The following is a 14,648-nucleotide window of genomic DNA, read 5'->3' as shown; positions in this document are numbered from 1 at the left end:
ATATTTCAAGTTGCATAATCTTGTCTCAAAGCAGTGAATCATATTTGGATTGGTGCTGGTTTTTCTCTGGACCATGTCACTGTTTCTGAGCCCTCGTTGGGGGTCGAGGAGGAGGGGCGGCGGAGGGGTGCAGTATGTGAAGAAGGAAAGACTTCCTCAGAGTGTCTGGAGCTGGGGAAGGGGAGTAAAGGGGAAAGGAGTCCAGACTGTCATGTGCTTCCAGTGAGCCATGCCCTTGGGTCCCTGTCAACTGAGCCGTGTGCAGGCAGGCTCCAGCAGCTGCTGTGAGGGAAGAGTGTGCCCATAAGTCATCAGATCATCATCTACTAGGTTCCCTAACAGGGTGAGTCAAGAACAAGGCAGTTGTGTTGGGGGAAGATGGGAGCTGTAGAAGCAAGTGATTTGTACCTCGAGGAACGCCTCTGCATATTTACAGGAAAGCTGAATGCTTTTGCTGTTTACTCAACTGATGCATTTATCCACAAGAATACATCTCATTATATATAATAATAAAGGCTGAGTTTATCGAATCCTTAAATGATGAGCCAGAGTGGCACATTCAGGCATTTCAACAAGGTACCATTCTTATCAGGGGCCTCCCTCGTGGCTTAGACAGTAAAGAGCCTTCCTGCAATGCAGGAGACATAGGTTTGATCCCTGAGTTGGGAAGATCCCCTGCAGAAGGAAATGACAACCCACTTCAGTATTTTTGCCTGGAGAACTCCCGACGGAGGAGCTTGGCAGGCTACATCCTTGGGATCACAGTCACACACAGCCGAGAGACTAGCGCTTTTACTTCCTCACTTCACCATTCTTACTGTCCTTTTCTGGATAAGGAATCCCAAGCTCAGGAAGATTAAATGTAATTTGCTCAGCAACACATAGCCAGTAACTGGTCCACTCAGGGTGCTACCATGCTTATTCTTAGCCCTCGTGCTGTGCTGTCATCGTCAAAGCTGGATCTGTTAAAATAATTCTACTTGCTGTAAAAATTGACCCTAAAATGTGCAAATTCTGAAACTGAATGAAACGATGTTCCTTCTTCATTCAGTAGCATGAGCAGGTGCTCGTAGCTGACAGCCCTTGCTTCCACACAGTGGCTCAGGTGCCGAGGTCCTAGCGTCTCACGCTGTTGTCCTCTGAACCCACATGGCAGGAGGATGAGAGCAGATGGAGAAAGTATATCTGCTTTCTAAAAGCCTCGCTTCAGAGGCCCATATGCCTCCAGCAACATGGCCATGTCCAGCTGCTAGGGGATAGTCCCTGGGGAAATGCGATGCTGGCTGAACAGCCCTTAGCATCAGTTTACTGTGGTGGCAGGGGGTGGACAGCAGGCTGGCTCCCACAGGAGTGGCTTCAAATATCTTCCATTATAATGAGTTAAAGCACTTGAGAGGTGGTTTTTTTTTTGTTGTTGTTGTTGTTGTTTTAAAGCAGAGGCTGAAAATACTGGCGATTTCTCTTCTTTTGTTATTTTTGTATTTCTTTTAAAATTTTATTTATTTTTTAACTGAAGGATAATTGCTTTGCAGAATTTTGTTGTTTCCTGTCGAACATCAATATGAATCAGTCATGGGTATACACATGTCCCTTCCCTCTTGGTATTTCTTATGTAAGAATCATACATAGTCAGTGTGATCCAGGTACCTGTTGGTCTCACCTCCAAAGCCTGGAATAAAAATTGGTTTCTGTTCGATCCTCAGTTTTAAGTTTTCTTGGCCTCTTCTGACTCTTAGATCCCTCTGCCCCATTTTACATATACCAATGATGAAGCTGAACCATTTCTTTGCCTTTTCTTAAATTTTATTTTTTATTGAAGTATAGTTGATTTAGAATGTTGTATTAGTTTCAGGTACAATGATTCAAATAAACACATATATGTACATTTATACATATGTATCTTCCATATACCTGAATACATACACACACACACACATATATTTGTGTATATTATTTTTCAGATTCTTTTCCATTATAGATTATTACAAAATATTGAGTGTAGTTCCCTGTGCTCTACAGGAGGTCCCTGTTGGTTATCTATCTTATGTATAACCATATGTCTATGTTTATCCCATTTCTTTGCTTTTTAAAACAAAACTGGCATGTGCCAGCGTGCCTGAGTTTAGCATCGTTTGGTGAAAATGTCATGGGGAGCGGGGCTGGAGGAAAGGAGATGGTGGGAAGTGGTCAGACCACTAGACATGCAGGATTTTGCCACTTTTTCCTCCTTGGTCTTCTCTCTTTCCCCTCTGCTCGCCCACTATTTCTCTGGGAATCTGTCATATTGCTCAACAGCAAGGATGTGTATATATCCCTCTTCTAAGTTGCTTCATCAACATCTATTTATTTAATATTTAAAGTAAGCCTGTGAGGGGGGCTCTGATAGCGTTTTTCCTGTTTATCAGTGCCAACACTGCAGGACGGAGAGTGAATGGTGACGGCCTGGCTCAGATGTGAACTGCAGATGCTCAGCTGCAGTCTGCCCTCGTGGCCGTGAAAGCATTCTCCCTCTCAATAGGGACTTTCTCACAAAGGCGGATTCTGGTGCCAGCTCTCAAGGTTCAATTCTCTTTTGTTAAACGTATTTCTGAAGTTCATCTGAGCATTAATCCAGCTCTTAAGTACTCACTGTGGTTATAATTGTAAGCATCACAAAGTACTTCCTACACTTTAACCAGAAAGGAAACTGTTATGTGAGCCATCATTGGATGCTATTACAATTGATCCTTACGTGCTCTGTGTTAGTTTTTAAGAGTGAAAATTGCTTTTGGTTGCTTTAACTGTAGGAGATTTATTTGTAATTTCCCTAGTATTCTTTTGCAGATCAGAATAAAGATTTTGCTGGATGGGCTTAGTTTGCACACCTCTGTTTATACTCTTGTAGCCAAACCTCAGCATGCTCAGCAACCTGTTTTGTTCTTCAGACCTTTTTTCACAGCGTGTCACACAAGGCCCAGAAGTAAGTCCAGACACCACCGAGGTCTTTGTCGCAGCTACTTTCTGCAAAGAACCCAGCTTTTACTCTTGTTTTTTTTTTTAACTGAAAATCCTTTTATTAATTAATTTATTTATTTATTTTGGTGCTCAGTGGCCTGTTCAAATATTGAACATCCAAGGAAAGTTCATATATTTACATAACCAAATAGGAAAAAACTATTATGTGTTGTGATTGTCCCTCCAAGATGTCTCCAGCGAGTCCTAAGATCGTGTAGTGTGGTGAGAAGGAATACCTTCACGTTGTACAGCTAGGGTTTTCTTTTAAATTTTTAAATGATATTATATGTCGCTTTATAATTTTGACACAATGAAAATACAAGGGTGAAGAAGAATGGGACTATTTTCTACTCAATCTGTGCTGGATTTTGTGCTCTCTATAAAGTTTACACAGTTCGGTACTTAAAAATAATTCCTTTAAGGATTACAGTTTATATGTCCTTTTTGAACATTAGTTTATTATACAGGATTTCATTTGATGTAGATATTATTGATATAACTGGGCTTTGATGCCTCAAAACAAGAGAATATATGTATTCACAAAAATAACCTGCAGAGCAATGCCATTGTATTTTATTTGGGCTTGAAAAGATTTTTTGTTTCTTAAAATTATTGTCCTTTGGATGTTTGTCTTTCCTTTAAATGCAAAAACCTAATTCTGTGTCTTTTCTTTTGTGTGAGTAAAGATACATGAAGCCACTGTTTTATCATAAACGGTTCATTTTTCATGCTAAACTGTGCTGCAGTGATGTTCTTGGTTAGAGGACAGCTTGACAAAAGACACTGGATGTTCCCGCTTCTCAGATTGCATGACATTATAGTGAATATTTCCATCTGCCATCTATGCTTTCCCAGTAGCTTAATGCTATATTTAGATGAATTTGGGGGCTGTTTATCACTTTCTTATATCTCCAGTTCTGTACCCACTATTTATATCCATTTTTTCCTGCCCCTTCAAAAAATTGGTCATGAGTGTAGTCTCATGTTTGCTGATAAAACACATTTTTTCACTGAAATATAGTTGATTTACAGTGTTGGATTAGATTCTGTTGTACAGCAAAGTGATTTAGTTATACATAAAGGCATTCTTTTTAAAATTCTTTTCCATTATGGTTTATCACAGGATATTGGATGTAGCTCCCTGTGCTGCACTATAATGCTGTTGTTTGGCCATACCATGTATAACACTTTTCATCTGCTAATCCCCAGACTTCCAGTCCATTCCTCCCCTACCTTCTCCCCCTTGGCAATCCCAAGTCTGTTCTCTATATCTGTATGTCTGTTTCTGTTTCATAGACAAGTTTATTTCTCTCATATTTTAGGTTCCACATGTTAGTGATTTCATATGGAAAAGTCTTCCTCCTTCTGACTCACTTAGCTTAGTTGATGACCTCTGGGTCCATCCATGTTGCTGCCAGTGGGAGTATTTCATTGTGTCTTTGAACCACAGCTTCTTTCTCTATTCATCCGTTAATGAACATTTTTAAGTTGTCTCCATGTCCTATTTTGTAAATAGTGCTGCAATAAACACTGAGGTATGTGCATCATTTTGAATTACTATTTTGTCTGGATATATATACCTAATCGTGGGATTGCTGGATTTTATGGCAATTCTATTTCTAGTTTTAAAACAAACCTTTGACATTTTTATCATGTACATAATAAGAGCTGGTTGCTGTCCAGAAGATTAGGTTTGTTTATACTAGATGGTTCTTGGTCTCAACATACACAAAGGAGGTTGGATATCATCACAGACCTAATTCTTCCACATACTCTGGAAGGTGGTTACAGCCCAATGTACTAAGCTGTCGTGTGATACCCCAGAGATGGGTTGACATTCTCCATCCAGTGAGTTGACTTGATATCTGAGATATGTCATTTTATGCTGATTCCAGACATTATTGCTATTTTCAGAGCATAATCATTTCCTATCTGTGGAATGAATGAATTGAGAACTATTTTAATGCCAAACCACTGATCTCCAAGAAGATTTGAAATTCTGTCACTTGCTTTCTGGAATTTGGAAGTGTGCTTCTGGGACAGATACAGAAATGTTCCACGTTTCTCTAACTCTTCCCTTGAAATGCATCGAGTGGCAAAAGAAAGCCCATCTTCAACCGGATGGAGGCCAGAGCCCGAAACATCATCGAAGAAGGAAGTTTGTTTGAAGTCTTGAGTTTTAGCTTAAAAATTCATGAGACTTTAGCCTTTCCCTGACTATATACTCATGTTTCTTTTACTATAAAAATTCCCCAAAGCTTCTAGCAAATGTAGAATAATATTCTCCTCTCAGTTCCATATTGTTCATTATGCTCAAATATCACCTGAAACACTGCTTCCATCCCCCTTCAGGATCATTAGCCAGAACCTGAAGGCCAGCTGTCCACATCTGGGGGCTTAAACAGCAGAGTTTTCTTTCAGTGCAGTCCATGACCGTGGAGTAAAGGACAGCTAACTGGATGGCAGAGATGATAAGCTGAGGGTCTTATCCAGCACCAAAATCCGACTGTCTGAGCTAACTCTGATTCACTCTGAGTGCAGGTTAGCCTGTAGCTTGAAGAATGAAGGATCTTTTCCAGGGATCTTCCCAAGAAAAGACTTCTCTTTCCTCTCCTGGCTCTCAGGAAGTCTCAAAAACTTTGATGCAAACCTCCTTTACCTGAGTTTTACGGATATGTACTATTGAACCCTTAGCATTTCTATAAACTTGAAACTAAATATGCTAATAACCATCTTAGTTATATTCCACATTTCTGATATTGGTGATTGATAATCATTCCACTCAAGGTTTTGGTTTTGTTTTTTTTTTTTTTCCTAAGTGTAAAAATACTTTGAGTCAGATTATTTACAGAGATTGAGAAAAGAAGAAAGCAAACCATTAGTGGTTTCTGTTACTTCGTGGTCCACTTTTGTGTAGCTCTACCCTTCACGTGTGATTCACTGACTCCCTAAAAAGCAGCTGCTCCCTGTGAGGGAGATTCATTTGCAGAGGTGTCACCCCTCTTAGCTATACAACACAGTTATGTAGCAAAAGAAGAGCTGGATTTGTGCAATTGTAGGAACGCATTCTTCTCTTTTACCTTTCATAGAACCGAACGAAATTAGGGTTAAGAAAAAATAGTGTTGATACTGATGATAAGAAACATAGCCTTCAGAAAATATAATTCAACAAAATATGATTAAAGATGATGTCTAATAGGAGAGGTGGAGGGGAGTGCTAGAGAGATCTTTAAAATTCTCCGGTGATGATCATTGTCTCAGAAACATTCCAGTGAGTGTTCTTAATGCAAAGTAATGTTGTATATTTGCATAACTGGAAGAATGCTTAGAAGGGGCTACTGAGATTCCACAATTCCTGAATAGCCAAGGCTGCTTTGATAAATTGTGGAGAAATTCTTGTTTGCAAGATACCAAACATACCTAGAGTTTATATGGGGACAGATACAGGAAACACTGTTTAAATGTAATTTATTAAGATATGAATACAGAAGAGGGGCCTGTTAAGTTTGTCAGGGAAAAGTGTGGGTTTTGAAAAATGTATATTCTAATTAAATGAAAACTTTAAGATTAAAAATGGAGAGAGAATTACTTCCTAGAGCTTGGTCCTTGAGAAGGCAAGAGGGAGAGGCAGCTGTCCAGACGAGAGACACCCTTTGCCTTGTGGGAGGAGACGTAGGGGCAAAGGTGAGTGTGGAGGGTTAAAAGCCTGTGACCTTCTCCATTCATCATGCTTCTCCAAGCTTCTAGTACATAACTGCCTGTATGCTGGCTCCATGCATAGATGGTCTTCAGATAACACACTGCCTGCCCGCAGGGTGCATAGCCCAGCCCCAGCATTACCATCAGCTCTGATGAGACAGCCTCAGGCCAATATGTCACTTAAGGCATGTAAGAGCCAGCTAAGTCAGAGTCCCACCAGCCATCTGTTTGGTTCTTTAAGTCATATCATTAGAAAGCCATGCACCTTATTTTTCTGAATAATGACCTTTTCAAATAATACCTGGTCAGTTCGACACATCTTCAGTGGCCCTGCTTAATACTGAGTGTTTCAAGTAGTAACATAATCCAACATAAATGACAACGTTTATTAAATTAACATTTAGCATCCATGGAGTCATAGAGTCACCAAAACCTTTCTAGGACAGGGAATTTAATTAATTATTATACTTGGACTTGCATTTCTTCTGATTCATGTGTACAATAACAAAGTTTACCTGTCTAAATGACAAGAATTTTCCTTCAAGGGTCATGTGAAATAAATAATGCTCAGAAGACATTAATTACAAAGGTTGGGTCTCAAATATCTGTTATTGTGTTTATAAAGTCACTGTTTCTCCACAAGTACATGTGTGAAAAATTACTGTTAAAAATCTTGACAATGACCCAACGTAAAAAATGTGTTTTACCCAATTTTCTGGAAGAATCTTATATTCTCTACATTCAAACTTTCATGCCATATGCAGTTACTTATGCAAACTTACTTTTAATATGCAGTTGTTTTCATGGACTTTCAGCAGAAGTCATATGAAGTTTACCAGCTATGTGTGCTTGCTTTAGTGGGAGTGACGAGGCTGAAAGAGGACTGTTTACCTGTCAGCGTTGGGTTGCCTCTTCAAATTCCAATGATACAGCCCTTTTGTGTAAGGTTAGGTGTCGTATTAAGGTTAGTTTGTGTTGTATTGTATCACCTGGCTTCTAATCAGAGCACTGTGTCTCTAGGTTCCTTATAAAATGGCTTTCCTATTAGCAACCATTTTTCAGGAATATGTGTGTGTGTGCTTAGCCACGTCTGACTCTTTGCACCCCCATGAACTGTAGCCCACCAGGCTCCTCCATCCATGAAATTTTTCAGGAAGAAATACTGGAGTGGGCTGCCATTTCCTGCTCCATTTCAGGCGTATATGGAAATGTTATTAGTCAGAACCCTTATTTGTGAGAAAATGCAAAGGGTCTGCAGTGCAATATTATTTCAAGTAAAAATGCATAAATATCTAGTTATTGTTAATATAATAGTTGTTTGTCTTTTAGGTGTCAGACCCTGCCCTTGGTGCTTTACATCATTTCTATTTATTCCAGGAAACTAAGCTATTTGCACTTTACACAAAGGGAAACTTGAGATTAACAACTTGCCGAATATTATCTAGTGATGGTGTTAGCGTTTCAGTGTAGGCCTGTGTAGAGTCTTAAGGGGCAACTGTGTGTGCGTGTGTACATCTAAAGATAGGAGAAAAGGCAGTTTTTATGTGTGTGTGTTGTTCTTCTTGGGGGACTTAGCAAACATTTGACTAAATGGGTTCTAATTACCAATGACTGTTGTCTGTAGGTGTGAACTTACAGCATCTGTAGTGAATTACATTTCTTGGCCTGAGAAATCATCCTTACAAATGGTAATTTTTTCAAAATTATTTGGAAACCTTCTATAATTATTCTTAGGATCTGGATCATGAGATCATCTTTTAAATGAAAGAAAACTTTAAGGAAGTCTCTTCTGCAGAGTAATAGCTTTCTGAGTAATCTTGTAGGAGTAGTGTATGAATTTGTTTTTGCTGCTGTAACAGGTGACTATAAATGTAGTTGCTTAAAACACAACAAAGTGTGTTATCTTGCAGTTCTGGAGGTCAAAAGTCCAAAGTGGGTCAAGATGTGGGTTGGGCTGTGTTTCTTCTTGGGGCTCCAGGGGAGAATCCTCTTCTCTGCCTCCCAGTCTCTTGGGGTTTAGGTCACTCCTTCACCTTCAGCCCTCCTCCACCTTCAAAGCCATCATGTCACTCTTACTCAGACCTGCGTTTCTCTTCCTCTTGTAAGGACCTTCCGGTGTATCAGGCAGACACAGGAGGCCTTCTCAGGACCTTCCAGTGTATCAGGCAGACAGGAGGTCTTCTCAGGACCTTCTGGTGTATCAGGCAGACAGGAGGTCTTCTCAGGACCTTCCGGTGTATCAGGCAGACAGGAGGTCTTCTCAGGACCTTCTGGTGTATCAGGCAGACACAGGAGGTCTTCGCAGGACCTTCCAATGTTATCAGGCAGACACAGGAGGTCTTCGCAGGATGTTCCAGTATATCAGGCACACACAGGAGGTCTTCTCAGGACCTTTGAGTGTAACAGGCAGACACAGGAGGCCTTCTCAGGACCTTCCAGTGTATCAGGCAGACACAGGAGGCCTTCTCAGGACCTTCCAGTGTATCAGGCAGACACAGGAGGTCTTCTCAGGACCTTCCGGTGTATCAGGCAGACAGGAGGTCTTCTCAGGACCTTCTGGTGTATCAAGCAGACACAGGACGTCTTCTCGGGACCTTCCAGTGTATCAGGCAGACACAGGAGGTCTTCGCAGGACCTTCCAGTGTTATCAGGCAGACACAGGAGGTCTTCGCAGGATGTTCCAGTATATCAGGCACACACAGGAGGTCTTCTCAGGACCTTTGAGCGTAACAGGCAGACACAGGAGGCCTTCTCAGGACCTTCCAGTGTATCAGGCAGACACAGGAGGTCTTCTCAGGACCTTCCTGTGTATCAGGCAGACAGAGGAGGTCTTCTCAGCACATTGGGTGTTCTGAAGGTTTGCAGGGCCTGGGAAAGCTCTGAAAGGGGCCCACCTTGGGCTGGTGGCTGTGAGGTTTCCTCCAGGACCTGCAGGATGAGATGAGGCAGTCAAGGCAGATGGGTGCGGGGAAAGGAGATTTCAGCAAAAGAAATAGTATGGGTAAAGACCGGTGCTGGGAAAGCTGATACAGATTTTGAGAGGTGAAAGGGCAGGACCCTGTAGTCTGGGGAGAAAGGGAGAGGATGGTATGAGAGCCTCCCTGAGAGCAGGTCGGTGGCAGGTTGGAAGGGGCCTCAGGACCACGCCTAGGGTCTTGGTTTCATCTTAAACGCAGCAGGATGCCAAGGAAAGGTTCTAAACAAAGATGCAGAATGGTCTGGTCAGCAGATCAAAACCTTTTCCTGTTGCTTTGGAGCAAGTGACCAGCCACGGGGGAAAGGCAAGAGTAAATGCAAGAAAATGTTAGGATAAAGAGAAGTATTTGGATTTTAAATAAAGACTTGTTAACAATCTTCTCCTTTTCAAAAGGATTCAGATATATATGTCTTTTCATTGGCAATGACTCCCTTTTTAAAAAAGTTCTTCATTAAGCACTATTTAACATACACAAAAAAATTAGAAGGCATGATCACTTGCTTTTATGCTGAGAGATGTATTTAGAGTTTCTTTGGCCAGGTGTTTGTGTTTTATTTCTAATTGTGTAATGAACGTAGTTTCCTTAAAAGGAGGCATTTGGGGCATCAACAAACTGGTTAGGGGGAGATTAGAGGAGTTAGAAAGTTCCTTCTCAGGTGGCACCAGGCATTCTGTAGCTGATGGTAAAGATTACCTGATTTAGGACTTGTTGGTGTGGGGGAGGCTCCTCATACAGCCCCCCAGTCTCGTGAAACTCGCTGGTGGTGGGGACCCCTGGTGCCTCTCCACCAGCTTCCAAGGAGACACCTAGTCTTTGGTGCAGGTGTTGACTTTTCCCCTCCAGGAGTCTCACCTCCTTGGCTCACAGGTCAAGCCCCAATCCTACTCCCATTAATATACCTCTGGCCCCCCTTTTTCTGCCCTGAGATCGTCAGAGGCATCCGTTGTGTTCTCTGTGTGGTTTTTGCATATCTTTTAATGTTTTCTCACTCTAGTTTCCCTTCTGATGTAGGTTCTACTTCTTTTTGCTACATTATGACAAGGAAACAGACGTTGGTATATATATATCCCTGTTGATGGAGGTTTGCGTGCATGTGTGCTGAGTTGCATCAGTCGTGTCTGACTCTTTGCAACCTGATGGACTGTAACAGCCAGGCTCCTCTATTCATGGGATTCTCCAGGCAAGAATACTGGACTGGGTTGCCATGCCCTCCTCCAGGGGATCTTTCCAACCCAGGGGTTGTACCCATGCTTCTGGCATTGCAGGCATATTCTTTACCGCTGAGCCACGCGGGAAGCCCCTGATGGAGGTTTGCTTAAACCTTTAGAAGTAGTTGAGATAGACAGCTGTGCGTGAATGTCCACATTCAAGGATGCAGAGCTGAAGGAAACTGCTGTGTGTGTTTCCCACATGCTGTCTATGGAAAGCTTGTCATAGGTTATGTCAAGTAAAACTTATGTTATTCTAATCTTTGTAAAATACTAATGAATTGACTAAGAAAAATTTTTTTTTCCACATTTCCCAAACATCTGCTAAAACCACGTATCTCTCCAGCCCTAGAAAATAAAGTAAGCTTCTCTTTGGCAACTGTGTGGGTTGGACTCACCTGAAAGCAGACCCTGAGTCACAAGTCTGAGTGCAGACAGTTCCAGGGCAATGAGACAGGGAAAGGCAATCAGTATGAAGTGCATTACTTAGCGGATGAGTGCCCTCGGCAAGGGGCTCCAGCCCATTGGGGTTCTGTGGGAGGCAGTGCAGAGGTGCCGTCCTCAGGGTGAGGAAGCTGGCCTTGGTCCAGCAAGTCCCACTGCTGATCGACTGGGCACTGCTTCTAGGGTCCTCAGCTTCCTGGAACTTGAAGCCTCTTTACTGTGTGGGCCCAGCTGACAGCAGCCAGGGCCCCATAGAGTCATGGGTCCTGCAGGGAAAAGCAGTCTTGCATCCGGGAACAGGAACTGCCCAGGGGACTGGGCAGGGCCCCCACAGCATCTGCTCCTTTGGCCTCTGCCAAGCGTGTCCCCCTCGAGTTGTAGGAAGGGCACCCGGCCCGTGGGTTCCCGCAGCCCCCGCACAGGCAGAGGTGGGCTGCTGTGCCAGCCACAGGTCCGGTGAGATCATGTCGCTGGTCCTGGTTTGCCCAGACGTGCAGGACCTGCTCAGGGAGGCCCCTCTCCCACCTCCTCTCTCCGTGCCATCCAGTCCCCACTGGGGCTAAGGCTGGACTGCTCTCTTGGCCCTTCATTGTTGTCCAGAACATTCTGTTACAGAGGAGAACCCTATTAGCCCCCTCCACGTGCTGCTGTGATGCACACTGTGGTTGATAAGGTCTGTGCCCACCCGTCTCCAAATCCCTTTGGTTGGTTTTTCTCTACGCTCCTCATTTTGGCTGCCCACGGAACACATCTTATTAAAGAGATGCTCTTAACAGACAGCATTACGTTGTCCAAAGTGGAAGGGCTTCATGCTTTGAGGGCAGCTGCCCTTGATTGGAGGGACCCAGTTCTCAAGGCAGTATGTCCAGGGTCACTCTGAAGAACATCCAAAGGAAGCAGAGTAGCAGTTTGAGGGGTTCCCTGCTGGTCATGAAAGACTGGCGGTGTATGTGCTGTTTTGTGTTAGAAAGTTCTGTTATAAACTTGTCCCTTTTCAGTTATTCTGGCCTCAAGTTTAAGTGCTTCAGTTGTGCCAACAGAGATGGCTCCGTCAGCACAAACATACGTTTCCCCATGCAAAAGAGCCAGGTAAGCACCCCAAATTCCAGGAGCGCCGAAACGCATGCCCTGTGCCCCACAGAGCCTCCAGGCTAGCCTCTTGAGTTCCGTGGGCTTCTGTTCTTTGGTGTTTTCATGCCTTGTGATTTGAATAACTTTCTAAATGAAATTTCACAATGTCACATGGAATTGTTTTGAGGCAAGTTTAGTTTGGTTGTTTAACTTGTTACTGGTCCCCTTTTTATATTGGTATATGTATGTGGACTACATAATTTATCATCCAGACTGGAATGTCTTGGTGAGTGAAAAGGAAACATTATTAATAACATGTTACAGCAGTGCTCACTAACCAGGATTGTCCTGTGTTACTAGCGAGTAGGATCACCCTGCTACATCTCACCTATTCACATTCATTTTTAAGGTGAGAAGGGACGATAGCAAGAAACACGGTCATGGTCAAAACATAGTCCATTCCATAATTCAAAATAGAATAGTGTTAAAATATTATATCACTGGGGTAACTGTAATAACAGCATTTTGAAGATATTTTTGCTTGGTTCTTTGTGACAGTTTACCCCCAACTCTGAAAATGATCTGCTTAAAAAAAAAAAAAAAAAAGAAAGAAGTTCCTATTTTTCAAATAATGCTTGTTTTTTATCCAAGAAAACAAAAAACAAACATGATCCTAGTAAGATGGTTCTGTCACTGCTGTCTTTCCCATCTTCATGAAAAGGGCTTCCAGTGCCGCTTCAATTGAAAGGAAGCGGACGTGGTTGGAAGTGGCATTAAAGGGTTTGATGTTGCTGCTGGTGGTAGTTTTGCGTGTAAATACTAACTGCTACTGAAGTCTGGGGCCTGTGTCCTCTTTCTTGTAAAACACAGCAAGCCCAGCAATGCCAGCAAATTTGAGGAGGGGGAGCAGAAATGTGTGGGAAGCAGTGAGCTTGCTGTGTGAAAAATGTTCAGCAAGAGTTGGGCCATTTACCTTTTCTATGCTTTACCATCTCCCTTGCCCTAGAGCTGTCTCCTGGCAGGGTGAAGTGCGGGAGGAGCCCCGCGTGCATCTGGAAGGTGATGCTGTTGATGCCTGGGTGTATTACATGTGTATTACAAGCACTAGGGCAAGACAGCCGCATGGGACCTTCCTCTTGCCCCTCTAAAATCCCTTTAAACAGAGTTACCCTGGAAATCATGTGTTAAGCCCTGAGCTTTACTTCTTGAATTTTTATTAAATACTAGAGAAGCTACATAGTATTTCATAGATTAAGAAACAGACTTTCAGTTCATTCGATTTAAATACGTCTTCATTATATGGTTTGTTTAAAAATTTGTGACTATGTAGCAGCTTTCAAATTGTGCTATTTAGCAGTTTTCAAATTATGAGATGATGCATAGCAAATTTTCCGAGTGATTTTTCACTTCATGGTCGTATAATATAATAGGCTCTGGAAGAAACACTCCTGGCAGAAGCAATTTAATCATCCTGTTGTAAGTGTGAGGAAGGGGGCGGGGGAAAGGGGGTTGTTGGGGGAGAGAGAGAGAAAGGAAAGGTTTCTCAGAGCTCTAATACTTCTCCCCGAGGCAGCACAAGTTATTTAAGCCAGGTCAAAGCTTCTTTGGCTTCAGTTTTCCTCTGAGGACAACCTAATGCTGATTCTTCATTTTCTCAAGATAAACAAGGTAAGTCTGTGTTCTGTATATGGATTTACTGAGTCCTTACAGGAATTTGTTAGCTGATGTATAACATCTTATGCAACTAAAACCAAAAGCCAAATTCCTGTTTGTCTGAAGCGTTCAAAAAATGTGTAAACAGGTTTTGCAAAGGTATATTATACTTTATTATTAGAGTACTAATAATTCAATGAAAAAGAAAAAAATGTAAAAGTAATGTAGTGGATGAAATACAGAAGGCTGTTGCTGCTGTAGGTGTATGTATAAAGTCATAATGTCCAAATATGATAACTTTACATATTTACAGGCTTACAAGATTTTAAAACTGGATTTGAAGTTGAGCAGTGCTTCAACTCAAACATACCTCATAATGTTATCACAAAATTATATTTTCGTTTAAAGCAATTTGACTTGTATTTAAAACTGTATCCACTGTTTTGCATATCACATAACCTTTTATATACAAATAAATACAAATACTTTTATATGGACATGTATGTTGGAAATTTAAAAGTGTATTTTCATTACTTTTTAAAATTGTAAATCAGGTTTAGGTTCCAAAAATTTTGCTTTCATGTGTTATAGTCAGGCAAGG

General features: G+C 42.0%; 1 protein-coding gene across 26 annotated transcripts in view; it reads left to right on the top strand.

The window, feature by feature from the left end:
* Nucleotides 1-14,648, top strand: part of RIMS1 (regulating synaptic membrane exocytosis 1) — a 244,073-nt gene that overhangs the window by 190,570 nt on the left and 38,855 nt on the right. The window contains exon 1 of one of the 26 annotated variants that reach the window (XM_069599447.1): nt 13,899-14,062. The exons of the other annotated variants lie outside the window; for them this stretch is intronic. The gene's annotated coding sequence lies outside the window, so the exon portion shown is untranslated. Of the gene's footprint in view, nt 1-13,898; nt 14,063-14,648 lie in introns of those variants that run through there. 26 annotated transcript variants of the gene reach the window in all.

The sequence above is a fragment of the Ovis canadensis genome, chromosome 9 (genome assembly GCF_042477335.2).
Source record: "Ovis canadensis isolate MfBH-ARS-UI-01 breed Bighorn chromosome 9, ARS-UI_OviCan_v2, whole genome shotgun sequence".
In the NCBI taxonomy this organism is placed as follows: Eukaryota; Metazoa; Chordata; class Mammalia; order Artiodactyla; family Bovidae; genus Ovis; species Ovis canadensis.
The sequence above is the reverse complement of the archived record's forward strand: the minus strand, read 5'-3'. Positions and strand labels throughout refer to the sequence as shown.